This window comes from Antechinus flavipes, chromosome 5 (genome assembly GCF_016432865.1).
Source record: "Antechinus flavipes isolate AdamAnt ecotype Samford, QLD, Australia chromosome 5, AdamAnt_v2, whole genome shotgun sequence".
In the NCBI taxonomy this organism is placed as follows: domain Eukaryota; kingdom Metazoa; phylum Chordata; class Mammalia; order Dasyuromorphia; family Dasyuridae; genus Antechinus; species Antechinus flavipes.
Genome location: NC_067402.1, coordinates 294,667,905 through 294,691,735, shown reverse-complemented (window position 1 = coordinate 294,691,735; position 23,831 = coordinate 294,667,905). Strand labels below are relative to the sequence as shown.

General features: G+C 38.5%; 1 long non-coding RNA gene across 1 annotated transcript; it reads left to right on the top strand.

The window, feature by feature from the left end:
• The first annotated feature begins 4,601 nt into the window (after positions 1–4,601).
• Positions 4,602–20,670, top strand: LOC127537799 (uncharacterized). The gene is made up of 4 exons (XR_007947610.1): positions 4,602–4,737; positions 4,976–5,425; positions 9,609–10,201; positions 20,577–20,670. It is a non-coding gene; the product is annotated as an uncharacterized LOC127537799 (long non-coding RNA).
• Positions 20,671–23,831: the final 3,161 nt, after the last annotated feature.

The following is a 23,831-nucleotide window of genomic DNA, read 5'->3' as shown; positions in this document are numbered from 1 at the left end:
ATAATGGAAAACACTCAGCTTGCTGCTTCTCAAGCCTCACAGAGACCACTCATCCTTCCTGCTCATGAGATGCTTCAAGATCTATTTGCTTGGTCCTATTACATTTCTGTCCATCAAGAAAAGACTCCTAAGACTCCCAGACAGAGTGCTTTTAAGAGATACAATGTTGTCCCTGGACTTTAAATGAAAAAACATATTAATGGATTTTGATATCTGCTATCTGAGGCCTTCCCTGTTTCCTACCCTCTCCAAATGTTTGCGTTTTTGCCTTCTGGAATTATGGAAGGAAAGAAGGGGTAATTTTTTCATTTTGTTTTTACTTAATCACATATGTTCTATATTCTCTGAACAGAATTCATCTTCTTTGAGTATAGAACCTGTCCTAATTCTTAGCACACTGTCAGGCACAAAAATCAGTGTCTAATAATTGGATTTACATTTATATAAATAGGTAGGTATTAGCACTCGATCAGGTCAATAAGTAGAACACTAATTATCATCATTACATTACAAATGAAGAAAATGGCATTCAAGGAATATGCCCTGCAGAAGATGACACAGTTAGAGTAATTATTCAAACCCAAATCTCACCTCCTCTGTCATGGGGTGGGTGGGGGTAGGTGGGGGAACTTGAACTTAATGAACATTAACTAATATGAGCACTACCGTTACAGAGTGGAACAAAGAGAAGGCTGAATTTCTGTCATGTATAGCACTCTTTTGTCTTCAAATAAAATAGACAATGAATTCAAATTACATTCAAAGATATGCTACTTGTCTGTTTCTTTCTGATCTTCCTTAATTTCTCTTCTTTGTGTTTCAAAAACATTTCAATGACCTTCTTTTCTCTCCCCCACCTCCTCTTCTTCCATTCCATTCCTTCTCTTGGGTAATTGTGGATGCTCTTTCATTGCATCTGTAACCCCTGTCCCAAGACCCATCAGTATGGGACTCTCTATTGGTGGATGGGAGGGGTGGGACAGCTGGCAAGAAGTGAGAGCATAGAGGAGATGGAGGAGCCCAACTCCACTTCAGTTTGTTGAAGAAAAAAAAAAAAAAGATTTGGGGAAGATGTGAGAGAAGAGGGCAGTTTCTACCATGTTACAATTTTAGCTCGCTCCTCTAGAGACTTCAGAGAATTTCCTCTTGAGCTGTCTTTCTTAACTCTCAAGAAGTTGATCTGACTTATTTTACTCTCAATGGGAGAGGCTCCTGCATTCTGTAATGTCTGGTATATATTCTCCTATATCTACCTTCTCTGATTTTTTTTTTTTTTTGCTATTGGGAATTTTTGGGAAATTTGGGAATGTTTTTTCTTTGCTATTTGCCATATGTATTTGTGTTGGAAGTGATATTATGTGGAGAAGAGATCAAGCGCTAGAAAGAAATTAGAGCACCCTCAAAAAAAAAATGACAAAATGACCATAAGTTAGCTCAAACCTGATCATATCCCCTAGACTAATAACATTTAAGGGACCACATAGATTTATTTCTAGAGCTGTTCTTCTTCTGAGAACAACAGAGTGGTGGTCTCCCAGCTCAACCTCCTACTTCCTCTCCTGACAAGAAAGAAAGCCTCCTTGGAGAAGGGCCTGAGGAGGAGAGGCAAAAGATGCTTGTTCTGCTTCTTTCCGAGCCATACACAAGAATTAACCCCTCACACCACAATTACACATTATTACACATATGTGTAATTCTATCATTACACACATGGGGACCCATAAAACTAGGCATTGGTCAAGGTTCTTAAACCTTCAGAGTTATTAAACCCAAGTCTTTAGAACAAGATTTGAGAAGCACTTCACATAAATAACTTCCATTTGATCCTCACAAGAATCCTCCGAGGGTCAGGCTATGATTATTATTTCACATATGGAGAAACTGAGGCTCTGAGATGATCGGTGTTGTGCATCCAATTAAACCAGAATTCAGCGTGAGATTTTCCTGACAGAGCTCCTCACCGTGCCATGTCAGCTTCTCAGAACCAGCTGCCTTTCTGAAAACGCTGGTCTTTCTCTACAATTCAAGATGTGACTGAATGAAGGGAGGACAGAAGGGTCACAAGGAACAAGATCAGCAAAAATGAGGGAATGTAGATTTTGGGGGAGACGATGGTAGGTCTAGTTTGTGTGTCATGTTGAAGATTTGGGGAGGAGGGCAGGGGAAGATAAGGATGGAGAGGGTAGGTTGGGGCCTGATTATGGAAGGGAAGTGGACACTGTCCGGACCAAACTATATATAATGAAGCTGCCTGTGCAGGGAAGATAAGCAAATGGACTGTGACGTATTTGACCTTTCCCCCAATTATTTACACCTTTTCCTCCCAAAAAGGTTAGTAAAACAAAAATAGCCTAGCCACAGCCTCCTGGATTAGCCTCTCTGGATTTTCCCAGCTTGCTCCTTTTGTCTACTCTCTGAGTCCTGCTCCTTGCTAAGGGGGAATGCAGGATCCTTGACATGCGAACTTCATTAGCTATTACCTTCCCTCCTCTCATTAAGATTGCAGGTCCACAAAGATGTCCACAGAGATGTCAGATAAGCCTTTTCTGCCTCCTGAAGAGAAGGGATGGGGCTCTGGCAGCTTCTGACCATGGGCTCTCAGACTTCCTGGAAGTAAGGAACTCAAGGTTTGCCATTGAGGCTGACAGGATCTGCTGGAGGTTATTCCTCCATAGCTTTGGGGGGTTTTGTGGCTTTTACTTGTTCAAATTCTGAGGAAGACTCGGGGAATCAAGATTGGCTGCTCTCTCTCTTTCTGCAGCCCTGAACTGAGCACCAAGAGTACCCTTTAATGCTCACTAGAAACTATACACCTGGGACAGGTAAGGAACATGAGGTTGGTATCCTTGGAGAAGGGGAGGGGTACTCATGCTCACCAACTTCAGGTATTTGGAGAAATGTCATGTGGGCAAAAGGGTAAGATTTGTAGGATTAAAGAAACACCATACTGAAGGGAGCTTAGAAGTCAAAAAGTCTAACTTCCTCATTTTGCAAATGGGGAAACTGAGGCCCACGGCAGTTTTATGGTTTTGCCCATATCAAACTGCCCTCTTGAGGAGCAGGAGTGGGTTTCAAAGCCAGATAGCAGCATCATACATTTAGAACTGGAAGGGAATTTAGAACTCTTCAGAGCCAATCCTTTTATTTTACAAATGAGGAAACTGAGATCTGGAGACTTTAATGAAAGTAATTAAGAAGCACATTTCAACTGGAACAAGGACATATAAAGACAAACGAAGTTCTCGATAATTAGAAGCAAGAAAGGAATGGAGAGTTTCCTATCATTCCCAGTCTTGCAGGGACTTTGTTTCTGGAAGTATCAATCTACTTCTCTGAGATGAATTAACTCTCCACTTCCTTATGCACATCTCCTCCCCAATTCTAATGAAAGCTTATTTAGAGATTATTTTAGCTTTCGTTGTTGGATGGCAAGTATGTTTCTAACTCTTTCTATATGAGTTCAGGTGAATACATCCCCCCATGAAGTTTTAAGAGCATCTCTCTGGGATGGAAATGTCTCTTCTCTAATGTCATTGGCTCTACCCCCCACTGTGTGTGATCCTTCCCATCGCTATTAGTTGCCAACAGTGACTCTGGTTCCATTTAAACAATCAATATCAATTAGCTTTTGTAAAAACTATGACATGTTGACTTCTTTAAATTAAAATTAAAAATCTTTCCCCCCAGCGTCTTAATGGGTATAATACTTTCTTATGCTACTACTTCAGTCAGTGGGCAGAGTAGGCTCACACGTAAGTAATTTTGATGGAGCTTTGGACCAGTACCATCAATTTCAAGTTTAAATATAGCAAAAAAGCCAAATGAATTCTTCTCTGAGCAAACCCCAGCAGGAACCTGATACTTGGGCTCCTGCATCAGAGACTCACATGGCTGGCTCACTCTCCTGAACTTTCAAAGCTCAGACTTCCACAGCCTCCAACTTCCCTCCCAGAAAATGAATGGAGATGTGGAAAGAACTAAAGCCTGTCATGTGGAGCATTCCTGGATTCGCTGCTGCTGAAGAGGGAGGGGTGATTATGATGTGGCTGATATACTAGATGATGTTTGTGGACTCGGGCACCAAATGATGGGTTTGGTCATTGAAGAATTCACAATGGTTGTTCTCCTTAGCAAAAAGGTGGATTTCTTTGGGAGAGCGGATCCCCATCATTGTGCTTTAGGAGAGCACCAAATGTTGGGGTTCAGTCACTGAAGAATTCACAGTGGTTGTTCTCCTTGGCAAAAAGGTGGATTTCTTTGGAAGAGCGGATCCCCATCATTGTGCTTTAGGAGAGCACCAAACATTGGGGTTCGGTCATGTGAAGAATTCACAGTGGTTGTTCTCCTTGGCAAAAAGGTGGATTTCTTTGGGAGAGCGGATCCCCATCATTGTGCTTTAGGAGAGCACCAAACATTGGGGTTCGGTCACGTGAAGAATTCACAGTGGTTGTTCTCCTTGGCAAAAAGGTGGATTTCTTTGGGAGAGTGGATCCCCATCATTGTGCTTTAGGAGAGCACCAAACGTTGGGGTTCAGTCACTGAAGAATTCACAGTGGTTATTCTCCTTGGCAAAAAGGTGGATTTCTTTGGGAGAGCGGATCCCCATCGGTGTTTCTGTTTGTCTCAGGGCAGCATTTCAGTCTTTCTCCCCCAACTCCTCGCAGCCATTCAGGACTCCATCGATGAGATCCCTCAAGTTCAGGAGTTCTAAGCTGCCATAGGGTTAGAGCCCATCAGGTACACAGCTAAGGCTGATACCAAGGGGGATGGGCTCAGGATGTCCAAGGAGAGACAGAGGTGGAAAAATAGAGCCGATTAAATGTAACTTTTCCCCAATCTCCTGATCTGAAGTTTTTGGGGAGAGAACCCATTACAATTAAAGCGATTGAAGAATAGAGGTACTTAGGGGGTCTCATTGTTTTTAATGGACTTGTGTATCAATAATTCATTTCTGTAACTTTTCCTGTTGCCTCAGCTTAGTGAGCCTGAATGGCTGAAGGTTCCTCCAGCAGAGTCCGGATGAATCTGCTCCTCCCAGGCTGCAATTCAGTTAAATTCTATTCAATAAATTTTCTGCCCCCAAGAAGTGGCGGCTACCGGAAGAGAAGCTCTGCGTATTTGCAAGTAACCCTGTTAGCAGTGCAAGCTGGGTGTGCTGGATGAGTGTTCCAGGTGGTATTTGAGGAACACCTTCTTTTTGCAAGTTCACAGAATAACAGAGGGCCATTTCACCATAACAAGAGCATGCAATGCATGATGTAACCACCAGGTGGCATCGCACTAAAGCCACAGCCCTAGTGCCTTCATCAGTATCCAGGAGAAGCGAATCAGGGGGCATTGATCACCATTGTCCCACAGAGGCCCCTCATTTACTCTACTTCCTCCGAGGAAGCATGAAGACAAGGTCCAACTCAAGACCTTTAAGGTGGGAGGAGTATTAAGGAGAACGGCTACATTTTAAGAAAATAAATGTGGGTTTGGGATGGCCCCGAGAGAGAATGGAAGGCAGGAGGGGGGAGGTCTGCAGCTCCTTTTCCATTATAAACTTAAGAAGCTGCCAGTTCTGGCCCATTCAGGCATCTCCTCCAACACGGCCCTCCATTGGTTGCCAATGACCATGAGCTAAAAATGTCAGTGAGAGCCCAGAGGGGGACGGGTCTTTGTCAGGCAGGGCTGAGGGGGCAGTGACTTCAGCATCCATGTGTCTCTCTTGGACTCAAATTCTGTCCCTCTCTTTCTCTCAATTTCTCTGTATCTAGAGAATTATCAAGGGAAACAACAGAACCCATGACTACCCCAAAGTCTCTTCAAGGGCAAAAGAAAATAAACTAATTAACAGTCCTAATCTACTTCAGTTGTTCTGATACAAAGCAAGGATAAAAAGGAATCTCCCTTTTGACATAACCAAAAAGTTATCATCTAGTCTCTGGCTGAAAAGCTCTAGTCTATTAATTTACCTGAGGGTCTGTAATGCCATATATATTTTTCTACCTATTGCTTCAGATTGGGAGACCGTGGGGTGAGATTTTCCTTTGTGTTGTAAAATGCAACCCGAGTCATTATGATTGCCCCTGTTGCCAGAAGGCAATATTAATACCTGCAGATATTATATATTTGGAGTACGCTAGGATACGTCAGTGCTTGTGCCATCTATTATTTTGGAGTTTGTTGTTAAATACTCATATTGGTTTGTTTATGGACTAGTGCTATGAATGGCTGGTTCCTATATATTTCTCTGAGTATTTTTTCCCTTAGTTGTTAATATAGTTTTCTAGTTAGAATAGATTTTTTTGCTTATGTATTAAAGTTATGTATGTACCATAGCTGCATATTGTGGGATATATCTTGGATGAAATGTGGACAGCCTGTCAAATGAGACTTTGCATTGTGCTCTGTCTCTTGTATAGAATATTCATGTAAGTGTGAGATAAATGAAACTATAGATGATGACCTGGAATGATGGGATAAAAATCATGGATGCTAAAGCTTATTGTGGGTCTTAAAAAGTCTATTTGTTAATGACACATGAATTTCAATTAATGTTGTAGAGACTGTAAAAACATTTTGATAAGTGAGGGCATACAGGAGATATATCTCCTCTTCTCCCTTCTAGAAGTTAAGCAACATAAAAAAATAATCTCATAATTTCATTTTAAAATGCTTCAGTTGTTCTGATACAAAGCAAGGATAAAACGGAATCTCCTTTCTGACATAACCAAAAAGTTATCATCTAGTCTCTGGCTGAAAAGCTCTAGTAAAAGAGACTTCACTATTTCCCAAGGTAACTAGATCTAATAATGAAGAGTTCTAATGAATAATGTCTTTTTTTTCTTGTGACATCATCTTTATTTTTCTCTTTGTAATGTCTTCCCATTGCTCCTATTTATTCCCTCTTAGACTAGATAGAAAATATCTAATCGTTCATTCATTCCTATTTATTCCCTCTTAGACTAAATAGAAAATATCTGATCGTTCTGAATTGTTGTTCAGTTATTTTCAATTGCGTGTCTTTGTGTTCTTATTTAGAGTTTTCCTGACAAAGATATTAGAATGGTTTGTTTGTCATTTCCTTTTCCAGCTCATTTTATAGATGATTGAAACTGAGGCAAATGGATTTAGTAACTTGGCCAGAGTCACATAGTTGGTAAGCAGTCTGAGGTCGGATTTAAACTCCGGAACATGAGTCTTCTTGATTCAAGGCCCCACACTTTACCCATTGAATCCCCTAACAACCCAGGAAAAAAGTCTACAGTAACTGGTATTTCTGGGTGGTCTCCTATCCAAGTACTAACCAGGTCTGATTCTGGTTACCTCCCAAGACTAGGTAAGATTGGTTACCTTCAGGGTGGTATGATTATAAATATAGATATATGTACGACAGCCCTTCAAATATTTGAAAATTGTGGGGCAGCTAGGTGGGGAGGACTTGAGTTCAAATCTGGCTTCAGATACTTAATATTTCTTAGTTGTGTGATCCTGGGCAAGTCATTTAACCCCAATTGCCTCAGCCAAAAAAAAAAAAAAAGAAAGAAAGAAAGAAATTGTTACCATTTTCTCTCCTGGTCTTTTCCTCCCTGGAACATACATGCTCAATTCTCAATCATTCATCGTATGACATGGACTCAAAGCCCTTCCCCATGTTGGGTACTAGTTAAGATTCCCAACATTTCTACTCCCAAACAAGTTCTTTTTTGATTAATTTCAGATCCTGATAATCTTTTTCCTTGGTTTTCCTTTACCTTTTAAATGAATACATTATCATTGAAGCAAGTGTTACTGGCGGCTCAGTATTTGACTTTGTGAGGGCTCCAGCTGATGACTAAATAACTGCCACCTCCCATCAGTATCACTACTATATCATGCTCCTCTCCAAAGCTTGTGATCTGCTTCCTGAAGTCATTTATTTTCCTTTTCTGCCCAGGTTGTCTGTAGTATAATCTAATGACAAAATCATTTCTGTTTCTACATTCATTGATTTTTGCCCAAATGTTCTCCCCCATCATTTCCCACTCTGATTTCTGGGTTTTTTATATGAATAAACCTTCTTTGTATGCATCACTACAGTTGCCCTTGGTTACTTATTCTGTTTCTTTTAAATAAAGTATACTCAAGCCAGGATTGTATTTCAAGCATAGGGTCCTTCCCACCAAGTCTCAGTGAAACAGATGGTCACACTTGTCCATTGGTGTTCGATTTTTAACCCCTCTTATTTGTTGCCTAATGTAGGGCCTTTAGATAGAGATATGAGACAGAATTTTACTTAAAATTGATACACATACACATTATTACATATATATACATACATATGTATATATACACACATATATACTCATATATATATATATATATATATAAAACTCACAAGAGAAACATATGAATATATAAATATATATGTTTCTCCTGTGAGTTTCTGGGATCTCATATATGTTCATTTCTCCTTGCCTTTATGGCCAATGCTGTCTAGTGTGATGGATATTCACGGGCAGTTTGTTTTCATCCTCTTTGCTTTAAAAGTCCTGAGTAGACAGCCTCACCAATCCAGACTCTCCTTTATTTTAACCATTTGCACCTTCCATGCTTTGGGGACATCTAGGTAGCACCTGGAATCAGGAAGACTCATTTTCCTCAGTTCAGATCCAATCTCAAAGATTTGCCAGCTGTATGATCCTGGGCAAATCACTTAATCCTTCTACCTCAGTTTCCTCATCTGTAAAATGAGTTGGCGAAGGAAATGACAAACGACTTAAGTATCTTTGTCAAGAAAACCCCACGAGAGGTCACAAAAAGTGACTGAACAACAATCACTTCCAGGTTCTCTGCTGTTCCCCTTCCCAAAACCTTCTGTTGGTAATCTCATAAGATGTTGGAGAGGCATTGTATCTTCTTATTATGTAAGTGAACACCCCATCTTTTACTAAAATGTTTGAATGTGAGATCATGGCTTTTGTCATTGGCCCCTGCAAGCAGAAGCTGGGTTAGGAGGGAACATGTCTATGTCTATGGCCGCTGGTCTGACCCAAAAGCAACCCAAAGCAACTTCAGGCCCTGGGATAGATAGGCAAGCGAGCTTCTTTCTAAGGACTTTGTATTTTGGTGACAGGAGATCCACGAGCTTGCAAGAGGAGACTTGTTAAACATGTTGGGCTGCTATCGGGAAGTTAAAACTTGACTGATTCCTAGGTTGACATGAGTCATGTAATAATCCCTCGGGGCTCCTTTCTTCTGAGGAATGGTTTCCTGGAGAGAGACTATTTCTCAAGCTCCCCACTCTCAAGGTTTTTTGAGAAAGAAAGGAAGGGCAGAAGGAAGGAAAAAGCAAAGGAAAGATGGGAGGAAGGAAAAAAAAAGACTGAAAAGGGCAAAGGGAAGAATCATTCTCTTCCCTATATAAAGATATGCATCCCAAACCTGACACTGTTTGAGTGTCTCTTCTTGGATCACCATTTTCTGTTAACATTGGGAGAAGGCACATGTGGTGGTCGGGCAAGTATAAACACCAGCCAATGCAGATGTCATGCAGCGCTTGGCTAATTGCAAACACCATGAAGGAGTAAATTAAGAAATGATGGATTTAATAAATTCATCCTTTTTTTTGTTTACACCAACAGCAATTTGGGTGCAGGAGAATGAGGAGACGTGTTCAGCATGGCAAGTTGCACCTGGGTTTCCAAGGAGGCATGTGGGGTCTCACTCCCCAACCCGCTGCCGTACCAGCCTTTGGTGCCGCTTACATTTGACAGCAAATGGATAGCTGTGTTTTTCTTCTTGGTTTGCAGCCATTTTCCTGAGAAACCCACCCCAAATCCTGTTTAACCTCCGAGAGAGCAGAGTGGTTCTGGGGAAGACCTCTTCAGTGTACAATAAATCATGATCTATCATTGTGATCTAAGAGATGTCCAACGAGAGCATCTCTGGAGAGGTTCTCTGCTAAGTCAGCACTATGGCTTAGAAGGGACAAACAAAGCCCACCAGTGTGGAGAAGATAAAGCATCCCACCTTTCCCCCACAGGAGAACTGTCCAGCATCTTGTTTAATTGCTCCAAAACTCTGCTCTGACCTCATATTATTCTAGTGCTTCCGTCTGTCTCTCTGAGAGGAGGGAGGTCACAGATGTGAAACACTAAACAAAACCTGGGAAAAGTTGCCATGAATAATGTTGTTTCACCAACGCTCCTGGTAAGCCTTCTGAGACTATAAGGAGGTGAGCTCTTAGTAGTACAGTGGTAATCACTATTGTGTTAGTGCATTATAATCAAACCCTCTTACATCTTTCTACCTGCTGTCTCACTGAGCCTGTGGATCTCATTGTCCCCTGTGATGTTATTTTACTATTCTTGCTTCTGTATAACCCAATAATAGTAGACAGGGCGTTAAGGAGGAAAGATTCCTAATTTTTGCTTCCCAATCTTCCCTCTTTCACTTACTAGTAACCCATGGCATGCTATTTCATTTCCCCGATTCTCAGTTTTCTCATCTTTGAAATGGGAATAATGATACTTGGATTATTTTCTTCATGACACTGGTATGAGGAAAGGGCTTTGAAAACTTTAGTGATATAAGGGGATGCAAGCTGCTCTACTTGTACTTACTAGCACGTTTCATGCATAACTAATCAGGGCCTCAGAAGGCTATTGTCTCTCAGAATCACTAAGCACCCATCAGCTCTATCTTGATTTAACTCTGGATATTCTCATCTCATTATACATCTGGTAGAATTTTAAAAAATAGAGTTTAAATTTATGGCTCATTTACTGTGACAATTGGTTGTGTCAATATCTAAAATTCTGCCTGGGGAAGAGTGACGGCAAAATACAATAAACTGTGTGACATATGTCTTTTTGAGAAAAATAGTGGTTTAAACACATCGTGTACAAATATTAGCTGAGAAAACTGGTGAATAGAAAAATAATATTGGGTGACCAGAGGAAGACCTTAAGAGTAACCATTAAAGTCTAACTTGTAATAAGAAAGTGGCTTTTAAGGACAAATGGTTGTAAAACAGAGAACTGCTCCTGCTATAATTTGTGCAGAATTTAAAAGTCTTCAGGAGCTTTCTTTGCTTTGGCCATGAATCTGTCTCTCAATATATTAGATAACTTTGGCCTTTTTTTTTTTTTTCTTTTTACACATTCTCTTACTCATTCCTTATAACCATGAAAGGGAAGAAGGATAAACATTACAAATGAGGAACAGGATGCTTAAGTACATGTGCCTAAGGCCCCACCTATAGTGATAAAGTTAGAACAAAGAACATGAGAAGCATAGATGCTGATCAAATGGCTAGCTCATTGGACTTAATCGGTTCAGACCCTGCCATAGAAACTTATTATCTGTGTAACCTCTTGAAACATCATGTTACTTCTCTGGTTTGTTAAAGAGTTTGGATTCCATGATCTCTGAGGTCTTTTGCAATTCTATCTAAATCTATGATCTTGGGAAAACAGAAAATGAAACTTGAAGGAGGTCTTACAAATTAATGTCATGTTTGAGAAAAATTTGAAACCCACAGAGGGCATTAATATTCCCAAAGTCCCACAGACAGTCAATGACAGAACCAGAATTTCTTAAAACATCTTAACTGTCTTTAAAATGGAAGATTCTAATGTGACACAAGGCATGTAAATTCCATGGAGTGATTTGCTTTTCTGTTTCTCTAGTCATGTTTAGGGACTGGGAGAAGAAAAGGGGAAAGCATCAAACTGGTATGGTTAACATTATACACTCCCAGTCTGTTGTTAAGCAGTCTTTGCCCTAGCTATAGTGAGATTTTCCATTGGCACCACAGATTTAGAATTGAGCACTGGAGCCAGTGAATTCTTCAATGATAATATTAGGTTTTGAGAGTCGAAAACTGCCTGCTTACTCCTTCACTAGATACTGGGCCTATAGAAGTATCCTCAGTCTTTCAGTTAATTTGAGGGCATATATTCTTTATTTTGCTGGGAAATGGACCTGTAATTTTTTGGAATAGAGAAATCTTAGGTGTAAGAAAGTCTCTATATAAAACTCTCTAAAATATGAAATTTTGGAGAGCTGCTTAAAATACTGCAAGATTTGTTTTGTTCAGTTAGTCCAACTCTTCATGACCTGATAAATTATACTAACTATGTTGTTTTGTTAGCAAGGTTTCCGAAATTTCCTTTTCTAATGGATTAAGGCAGAGTTTAAATGAATAACCCAGAGTGACCCACCTAGTTAAGTATCTGATTTCAGATTTGAATTCAAGTCTTATAGAATCCCATTGAGAGGATTATCAGTCTATCAATCTTCAAAGGAATGGGTGGTACAAATTCTATTAATGGAATGACTCATGGAACTACAAAATCTCAAAGAAGGAGATGAAGTATCTTCCCTAAGATCTCATGATAGTGAGCTTTGGTATCTTCCCAGTGAGTCTGGAATTAGAGAAACTCATTTATTTTCTTGTCATTCAAATTGTTTTTAAATTCCAAATCCTTAAACCACATCCCCTATCAACTAAAAAGAGAAGATATACAATACCCATTATATATGTAAAGTTATGTAAAATATTTTCACATTACAATGTTGCATCACTGTTGCAGAGGAGTAGAAAAGGGAGAAAGAAAAATAAAGAAAATGAAAAAATAATAATATTCTGCCCACAAAGTAAATGTACTTAGTTCTCTCTTTGGAGGTAGAGAATATTTTTCATCACAATTCCTTGGAATTGCTAATTATCATTGTTTTGAACAGAGAACCTAAGTCTTTCATTGTCCTTATCATTACAATATTGCTTTTATTTTGTACAGCATTCTCCTCCTAGTTCTACTCACTTCACTTTGCATCTATTCCTATAAGTTTTTTCAAGTTTTGCTAAAACTTCTCCATCATTTGTTACAGCATGAGATTGCATCACAATTATATAACACAACTTAATCAGCCATTCCCTAATTTATGAACATCTCCTAAGTTTCCAATTCTTTGCTTCCACAAAAAAGGTCAGTAAATATTTTTGCACATATGGGTCCTTTCTCCATTTTGTCTGATGAATTTTTTTCAGATCACAATAAAATAAAGACTATGTTTTGTCACAAACTAAGGTTTGTGAAGACATAGATTGAAAATTAATTGGAAGCTAAATAATCTAATCCTAAAGAATAAGTGGGTCAAAGAACAAATTATAGAAACAATCAATCATTTATTTCATTAAAGAGGATGAGAATGAGATAACATACCAAATTTACGGGATGCAGGCAAAGCAGTATTTAGGGGGAAATGTACATCTTTAAATTCTTATATCTTATATCAACGAAATAGACAAAGAGTACATCAATGTATTGGGCAAACAACTAAAAAAGGATAAAAAGAACAATTAAAAACTCAATTAAACACCAAACTGGAAATCCTAAAAATCAAAGGAAAGAGTAATACAATTGGAAATAATTAAAACCACTGAATTAATAAATAAAACCAGAAGCTGACTTTGGTGAGGTGGGGAGGGAACAATAAAATAAATAAACCACTGGTGAATTTGATTGAGTAAAGAAAGAAGAAAACCAAATTATCAGTATCAAAAATGAAAAGGTTGAATTCATCACCAATGAAGAGGAAACTAAAGCAATTATTTGAAGATATTTTGCCCAAATATATACCAGTAAATATGACAATTTCTGTGAATGGATCAATATTTACAAAAATATAAATTGCCCAAGTTAACAGAAGAGTAAATAGAATAATTAAATAACCCTTTCTTGGAAAAAGAAATTGAACAAGCCAATCAATAAAGTCCCTGAAAAAAAATCTCCAGGGCCAGATGGATTCACAAACAAATCCTATCAAGTATTTAAAAAGCAATTAAAAAAAAAAAACAAATAATTACTGTCAATACCATATAAACTATTTGGTAAAATAGACAAGTAATCCTACCAAATTTATTTTACAATGGAAATATGATGCTGGAGCCTAAGTCTGGAAGAATAAAGTAGAGAAATAAAATTGTAGAACAATTTCACCAATGAATATTTGTGCAAAACTTTTTAAACAAAATGCTTGCAAGGAGATTACAACAACATATCATAAAGATCATATGTTATGACCAGTTGGGATTTATACTAGGAATGCAGGGCTAATTCAATATTAGGGAAATGATCATTATAATTGACTACATGTATAACAAAATCAACATAAATAATGTGGTTATCTCAATAGATGCAGAAAAAGTTTTTGACAAAATACAAAACTCATTCTTATTAAAAACATGAGAAAGAATAGGAACAAATCAAACTTTCCGTAAAATTATAAGGAATATCTATATAAGTAACATCAATAACCATCAGCAAACATTATCCATAGTGGAGATAAACTAGAAATCTTTTCAAGAAGATGAGGGATGAAGCAAAGATGCACCCAGCAATACTATTACTAGAACTATACCCCCCCAAAGAGGTACTAACATAACAGATCTTTTTATGGTGGCAAAAAAACTAGAAACTTTGGAAATGCTCCTCATTTGGAGAATGGGTAAATAAGGTGTGCTAATTGATTGTGATACGATACTATTGTCTTATAAGTAATGGGTAACATAATGATTTCAGAAAACCCTGGAAAGACTTAAATGAACTGATACAAAATGAAGAAAGCAGAATGAGGAAATTATTGTACATAGTAACAGCAATCTTGTAAGATGATCAGCTATGACAGACATCTCTTCCCAGCAAAACAATGATCCAAAACAATCCCCAAAAGTCTCATAAGAAAAACGATATCTCCAGAGAAATAACTGATGGGATCTGAATCTAGACCAAAGCATGCTATTTTTCATTTTCTTTCTTTTTTTTTCCTTTGAGTTTTCTTTCACAGAATGACTAATATTCTTGCACATGTATAACCTATCTCATATTGTTTACCATTTCAGGGAAGGGACAAGGAAGGGGAGAAGACATAAAATTTGGAAGTCAATTTTTTTTTTAAATTTAACGTTAAAAATTGGAATTTTTTAAATTTGAAATTGGGGGGAAATGAAATATTATTATTATTTTTTAAATTAATGATAAGCAGGATGCTTTTAGAAAACCCTGGGAAAACTTAACATGAAGTAAAACAAAGTGAAATAAGGAGAACATTATACACTGTAACAGTAATATTTTATGATGATCAGCTTCAAATTACTTAGCTGCTATTTTCAGCAATACAATGATCCAAGATAATTCCACAGGATTTATGATGAAAAATGCTATTCACCTCCAAAGAAATCTAAATGCAGATAGAAGCATTTTTAAAAAAACTTTCTTTATTATTGTTGTTTTTGTTTTTCCTTGTCACCTGTGTTTTCTTTTGCAACCTGGCTGATGGGAAAATGTTTTTTCATGATTGCACATGTGCAAATTTTATAAAATACTTGTTTTCTAGGAGTAAAAGAAATAGAGAAAATTTCAAACTTGAAATTTTAGAAAATGAATGTGAAAGATTTTTGTTTATGTGTAATTAAGAAAAAAGAAAATTAAAATGATTTCCCTATTTTGGCTCTTATTTCGGAGGACCAAGGTTCCAATTCTAATTTTGATTCTTATAATCTCCATCATCTTAACAAATCACTTTACTACCTTAGGTTTCCATTTCTCTATATGTAAAATAGATATCTTCTCAGGCCTCTCAGTCTATGACTTCAGAAAGTTTGTCTTTTCCAGGGTTTTGGAGACAGTATGTTGAAAGAGAAAGAGTCTACAAATTATGTTATAAGTTGTAAGTGTAAAGGAGAAAAGGTAGGGAAAGAGGAGGAACAGCCTATGAATATTTGAATACAATTCATTCTCAATGGTAGGATATCTGAGAAGGCTTCATGGAGGAGGTTACATTTGATTTGAGCATTGAAGGGTGAAAAGGACTCAGAAATGTTTTGCTGTGTCAGGAGAGCATTGTAGGAAGGGATGAATACTGCAACCACAAGAAAGTAATATCTTCTTAAAACAGTCATTTTCATTTTGGGCCTTTTCTAATTACCAAGGAGTTTATACATCATCCAATATAAAATAACACCATCAAATTATTTTAAGTCAAAAATCAGAATTAGTTTAAAACAAATAAAGAAGAAAAAACAGAACAAGAATATTGAGAAAATAATAGTGGAGATAATCCTGCCCCCCAAAAAACTTAAACAAGTGATTAAATATTTACATAAAAGAAATGAACAACAGAAATGACATTAACCTGGTTATAATAATGTTATTCAGAAGTTTAACCAATGGAATCAATTGGCAGAAAATGGAGACCCAAGGAACCCAGAAAGCATCTTAGTATGCAAACACATAATTTACTTGGCAAATGAAGAAGAGAGAGAGAGGGAAAGAGGGAAAGAGAGAGGAGAGAGAGAGAGAGAGAGAGAGAGAGAGAGAGAGAGAGAGAGAGAGAGAGAGAGAGAGAGAGAGAGAGAGAGAGAGAGAGAAACATTGCCAAAACCAGCACTATGTTAGAATATTACCTTGTTTGCAAAATATCATGGGAAAGGATAATGGATGATTATGAGTAGACAGAAGTTGGAGAGGATAAAACCATTTTAAAGCAAGTGGCAAGATATCAAAATTTCAAAGTCAAAAGATGGATATTTAAGGATGAAGATAGACGGAGAATAATACATGGGGGGGGAAAACAACCAACAAAGTCATAAAAATAATCATCGTAACAAATTTTTTCAATCAAAACCAATAAAACCACTACTCTTAGATTATAATATTGCTGATCTAATTATGCTTGTTGAAGAGGCAGGAAAATAAGCTTTAGGAGAACCAAGACAGCAATAGCAGGAATATTAAATCAATTACATATAATAGAAATCCATGCTGGAGGTGACATTATTATGGGCACATGGAAAAGAACAGAAATCATGTGAAGGAGGGGAATACACAAAACTTTTTTTGGGAGGGGCATTTTGTACCTTATTCATAAAAAGGTGACTTAGAGACTATAACCATTGACATATATGCTTATTTTTCCATTTGTACAAAACTTTCATAAGTAATCTGTACATAAATCAATACCCATTGAAGATTTTATCCAGGAACAAATAGACTTTTGCAAGTGATATTCAACATGGATCATAAAATTTCCACTTCAGAATTAACTGATATATGTGAACAATACAAGCTCTCATTCTGCTTATGATTGTTGATTATGAAACAAAATACACATTTGATTCACTAGAACAAAATGACATCTAAGTTAATTCTACCTAGATTTATTTCTCATCCATACGTACAAATAATGCCCGATTCTTTGTGAGATATAACAACTGAAATAATTTCATTCAACAGCTCCCTGAAATACACATCAGTTGTGGCATACCACAGGGAGAAGTATGCTTACCAGATTTATTTGCCATTGTGATGTAGGAGATCAAATGCAAAATTCAAGTTGAAAAGGGATCCCCTAAGGATGGTGGAATTCTCCAGATGCTCCTATTTGGGAATGACAAATTGTATTGATTCTCTCAAACTTCAAAACATCGCAGAGCTATATACCCCAGATTCTAACATGAGCTTGAATGGGCAACCTATAGATTTTGTTCACCAGTAGATTTAGCTTGGACAGACAAAACAGGTGTTCATTGAGCTGAGCCCGGGGTTGAACAAGAGGAGAAAAAAAGGTCTGAATTATCTTTGGAAATGTCAAGTCTCTTTATTAACCCAAAGTTTCCCAGAGAAGCTAAGACTCATGCTTAAAACAAACAACCCCCCCAGGCAAATAACAAATAGAGGGGTTCGCTCGACTTTATCTTTCTCCCAAGGTAGCTTCTTACCCATTTTCTTCATCCCTTGTCCAAATTGTTACAAACAACTCTCTGCACTCACTGACTCCACTTCCTCACACATGTATTTTTGCCCTGCAAGCTGGCTTTGGACTTCACCACTTGGCTGATATTGTCCTCTACAAAGTCACACTTAGACTTTATGAAGTTTCTAGATTTCGTGACCTTTTCCCAACCATATTGTGTTACCCTTATCTTTTCTTCTCTCCCTCCTCCCCCCATATGGTCTCTTATGTAAGAAGCTACCTTGGGAGAGAGATAAAGTCGAGCGAACCCCTCTATTTGTTATTTGCCTGGGGGTTGTTTGTTTTAAGCATGTTTGTAAGTAGTATGGAAGGAATCAATAGAGAGAGAGAGCTAGAAGAGATGGCGGCCATGAGCAATGGGACAGACTCCAACCAGTGGTCACAGGTCCCTCCCTCTTTGGGCATTCTAAGTCAATTATGTGATGGATTCAGGGGCTAGAACTTGGGTTTGTAATCAGGAAGGCCTCAGTTAAAACCATCCTCAGATGATTACTAGCCATATAACCTTGGTAAGACTTCTGCCTCCCTCAGTTACCTTAAATGAGGATATTAATAGCATCTGCCTCGCAAGGTTTTGAGAATCATATAAAATAATATTAATAAAGTACTGTACCTGGCATTATGAAGGTTCTTAATAAATATTTTTTAGTTTAGTTTTTTCCATCTCTCCCCTCTTTTTTTTCAAGGTTTACAATTATTTATTTCACATGCTGGTATGTGAAGGTGGCACTTGGCTACTATTTACTACATTCATATGGCTTTTAGAATCCCCACTAGATCTCTCAAAGCCATGAATTCTTTGTTTGCTGAGCAGGCTTTGAAAAGTGGAATTGACTGGTGAAGCTCTTGACTTATCCCTTGTTGATAGATAGAGGTGAAGTTGAGGTTTGGTCAACATTGCAATGATTTTTCTCAAGTTTTTCCAACGATTGCTATGAGGGTTGGAATTTGGACCTGGTCCGTAGGTAAAGAAAATACTCTATTGCTCTGAGATTCCTTTCATTCTAATTTCTATGGATGTTATTTTCTGCTTCTATTCCTGATGATCAAATATGATCATTAAATGAACTCGGAAAGATGTCTTTCTAACCTTATCCACTGTAAACTAGCCACAATGTCACCTAACTGCTCTAAGTATTCTATCATGATTGAGACATGTACTTATATTTTCCTGTCTTCTGTGACACACTGACTCTAAATATGAATCCTTGGTTATTGTATTTAAAAGGATGAAAAAAAAAAAAAGAAAAGTGGAATTGAAATGTGTAATGCTGGTTTTGACAACAGTTACTAGAATTGCAAGGAGTCCCTCTGAAAGTTGGAATCAGGTGGACTCACCTTTCAGAGGCTCCAGTAGAAGAAACACTTTGTCTGCCTACTCTGATGGGCAGAGATATAAACCTAAAGTGGTTCTAGAGTTGGGAGATCACTGGGTTCCTCATTTACATTAGGAGCCAAGGAAACCACAGGTCCAACAGTGCTCTTCCTCCCTCTCGGGAACCTGAAGGACCCTTAAGGAATCAGAGACTTAGAAAATCTATAAGAGATATATACTTGGATAAGGAAGAGGGAAATAAACATTTTTAAAGCATAGATTCCAGGAGAATCAATACATTCAATTTTAAAATTTTTGTCCAAGGGCTAGGCTCTCTAGATTGGGAAGTGAATAAGGATAAACTTACCTCACCTACCACATCAAGCTAGTGCCAATCCACCAGAGCACACTTCATATCCCAATGAACCACACACCTGGACTATCTTGTCATTTGAGCTGCTAGACCGATGAGCTGCATCCCTCCACTTGAATCTTATCACCCGCTCTTAGTCCTTGGGAAGGTGAATTCACTAAATTTTGTAACTCCCACTCAAGGGCTGAATTGATTGAATGAATGCAAACACATCTAGATGCTTCAAATGCCAATAACTCAACTAGGATGTGGGAACATCCATCCCATCCAAGAAGAGAACCAGGACATCTGTCCAGATGTTCAATGTTGGAGCCTTTTGCCTTCACTCTCAGAAGGAGGTTTGTCAACTGGCTGCCCTAAAATCAATAAAACATCCCCTTAATGCCTCAGGGGAAAATAAAAACACCTTTTATTGATAAATGCTTCCATATAAGTATTGGATTCCTTATTAGAATATAAACTCATTAAGGTAGGATCCTTTTCACTTGTTTTCCCTCTGTTTATTTTTAGTGATTAACCCAGTGCTTGAGAAAATAGTAGGTGATTGAGAAGTACTTTTCACTCCCTCATTCCTTCATCCATATATTCATTTATTCATTCATCCAGGGAGCATAAAATAAATTTATCCATTTCTGCTGGATGATTCATATAATTTCAATCATTAATAGAGGAAGAAAATCAGTGAGAAAAACTAAGATGTTGTATAACCTGCAGCAAATCATTACCTCTCTCTGGATCTCAATTTTCCATCTCTGAAACTATAGGATTGGACTAGCAAGTCATTACCCCATCTGGATCTCAATTTTCCTCCCCTGAAATTGTAGGATTGGACTAGTTTGTTTCCTAATTCCCGCCCAGCTCTGATATCCCCTGTTCTGGGACCCCTCTCAGCTCTGACAACCTCTGTCCTAAGGCCCCTCCCTATACTGACATCCCCTGTTCTAAGCTCCCTTCCACCTCTGATATTCCTTTTAGCACCTCCCACCTCTGACTTTTTGTGATCCCCAAATCCTCATCATTACATGCAAAGTCTAAATACTCATTTAAAGAACTGGGGCATAATTTGATTCCAGCCTGCTTTGGTGTTTTTTTATTTTTCAGGCAGGTCTTTGGCCACTTTCATCACCAGCGGATTTTTCCTGGCGCCTTGCTAAATCCTGATTAGTAACTTCCCTTCTTGATCCTTCAATCCTAGCAGATCCTGTGCTCGGAGAAAACCAGAACTAAATAAAACAGTTTTGCCCATCAGATTCTCCTTCTGCCTCTGGTCTTGTTCTCCAGCACTTTGAACCAAGCCCCACCACTCAAACACCCCCTTATATTCTTTCTCATGACTCCAAGTGATGGTGAATTCCTGAAAACTCTTCCAAGGATTCTCAGGTGCCGGGAGCATCTAGGGAGCTTGAAGACAGGCCCCACATGGTCTAAATATTTCTTTGATGCTCTCTGAGACTAAACATGAAGTTTTTCATTTGTGGAAACTTGGACACTGGAGAATGATAGTTTGTCTATAATAAAACCTAAAGTCTCAGAAGGCATGGAAGAGATGCAATCTGTCCATAAGAAAGGACTTCCCACACAAATGGAATCATGGAAAATCTTAGTCCTTGAAGGAACAGAATAATGGCCATTGCTGCCAATTAGACTTGGCTAGGCAGCAATATGGTGTTTGAAGGGGTCAAGGGAACAGGAAGCAAAGTTGGAGGTCTCTGTTTGCAGCTGGCTGCAGAGAACAGGGGAACAGTCCTTCAGCTTCTTCTCTTTCTTCTTCCCTCCCTCCTCCTTCTCCATCTCTCCCATGATACTTCCACCCTGGCATTTTCCATAGACCTGCAACCTACAATTCTCTCACAGGAGCTAAAGCACAGGATTCAAGCTGGCAGCAAGGGCTTTATCATGCAAATATCCCCTTCCAGAATGGGCAAAGCCACTCTCTCCTTCGTGCATTCTGCATCTCTCCCATGGACACAGGAACAGCCTCAATTAAGCTGCTTTTCACTCTAATTAGCATTTTTAAAAGAACTAAAGAAATTGCTGAAGGAAGGAACAGAAAGCAGGATATGATTGCTCCAGTTCTTTCTGCCAGCATGCTAGTGGAGGCTCTGATCTTTAAACAGAAGAGATCATCATAATGGATAATGAATGTTGATGAAGAAACTGACCTCCATTTCTTCTTCTATCCCTCCTTTTCTCCCTTCCCTTCCTCTCTCTCTCTTTTCTTCCTCCCTTTTTTCCTTCTTCCCCTCCTGCTTCCCTCCCTCCATTCTTTCCTTAATTCCTGGCTTCCTTGCTTCCTTCCTTCCTTCCTCCCTTCCTCTCTTTTTCTCTTCTTTCCTTCCTTCCCTTCTTTCTTCTTCCTTCTATCCTCCCTTCCTTCCATCTTCCCTTCTTTATCTCCTCTATCCCTCCCTCCTTTCCTTTCTTCCTTCCTTCTTCTCTTCTACTGTCTTATTGACTTCCCCCCTTTTATTGTTTTTCTTTCTTTCTTTCTCTTTCTTTTTCTAAATTCAATACCCTTTTTTAAAAAAATGTTTTCTTTTTAAATCTGTTCATAATAAACATCTATCCCTTCTCCTTCATCTTCTTCTGGAGAGCCTTCTTTTCTAACAAAAATAAGAAAGGGAGGAGCCAACAACCCAAAGAATGCTTGACAGACTATTCACCATTTTCCATCTGTAATCCTCAACCTCTCTATTGAAAGGAGCTCTAAAGCCCATTTAGTGTGACTCCTTCCCTTACAAAAATAAAGCTGAAATCGAGAGATGGGAAGCAACTTGCCCAGAATATGTTATACAGTTAATGGGGATAATAATAACAAAGACAAAGTTTGAAACCCAGATCATCTGACTTCAAATTCAACCCTTTCACACTGCAGGGATTATTATCTTCATTTTTCTCAGAAAGAAATTAAATCTCAATTGATCAAAGCTGGAAAGGAGCCTCAAAGGAGGAAGTTGGATGCTCCCTATTTTCAAGTATCTGGGAGACCTCAGGCACTAGATCTATAGGCAATGGGTTCATCACATAAGAAGGTTTGGTACAAAATTAGAGTTGTCCAGAAGTGACAGATACAGCTTGGGAGTTAGAGTTTTCCATCACTTGAGACATTCAAGCAGTCAGAGTGACCATATGAACAAAATGCTATTTAGGGAATTCCTGTTTGGGAAAAGGGATTAAATCAGGTTCTCTCTGACATTTCTTCCAGGCCTGAGTTTTTGTGAAACTTTCCCTGAAGTATAAACTGAGCCTGCAAACTGGGGATATTTGATAATGGAAGAAGAGTTAGCAAAGAGATGCTGGACAAGGTCAGCTCCCCCGCCCCCTGGGGTCACTGACAGCTTCTGCAATTAGTGGTGGTTGAGAAATAATGAATTCAGTCCTCCCCGGATACACTAACAGACCCATCTAAATAGCTCCAACAAATATGAATGCATTAATAGCATACTAATAACTTCAATTAGGCAGGTGCCGTGGTGTGGAGCAGAGAACAGCGAACTAGCAAATAGCAACTTCCCTGGGCCCTCACCAACTTGCTCTTAGTTTTACAACACTCTAGACTATTTCCCAAAGAAAACTCATTTCCAGTGCCTACCAATGGACTGGGATCTTTTCCCTTCAGAATGGCATTCAAGGTCACCTATGAACTCGCCCTAACAACTCACAAGTTTGACAAGCTAGACCCTGTCAGTCTCTGCTCTAAACGGGTCAGTCTCCATTCTGCTTCCCACACATGCTCAGTCACACCTCCTGGCTGATGCTATTCACTCTCACTGAATCCTGTTCCTTTTTCTCCTAGCCTACGGAAATTATACCTTTCCTTTGAGTCTCTGGCTCCATTCCATCTCTTCTAGGAAGCCTTGATGAATGACTAAAGTCACCACTCAAAAAGATTATATAATGACAGGATTAAACCTAAATCCATTCAACCTTTGCAAGACCAGAAGTCTCTTCTGCAATAGCCCTAGTGGTTACCCATCTGGATTGTAGATATTTTGAAGAACTAAAGAACTCATAAGTTAGCACATTGAGTTTTGGGACAATTTTTATTGTAATCATCTTTTTTTTCTTTCTACGTATATAGCCTAAACCTATCTTTGGAAAAATCCCCCAAACCCCATTTGCTCCTGGTTTTGCCCTCTGAAGCTAAGTAAAATGTGTTGACACTCTGCTCCAGTTGAAAGTTCACCAGATAAGTAGAAAAAGTAATCAATTATTGTGAAGAAATGGACAAAGTGCTGAGTCTGGCATCAGGAAGACTTGCATTGACATAAAGCATCACCTATCTTTGGAAAAATTCCCCAACCCCCATTGCTCCTGGTTTTGTCCTCTGGAGCTAAGTAAAAATACAGAGACCCT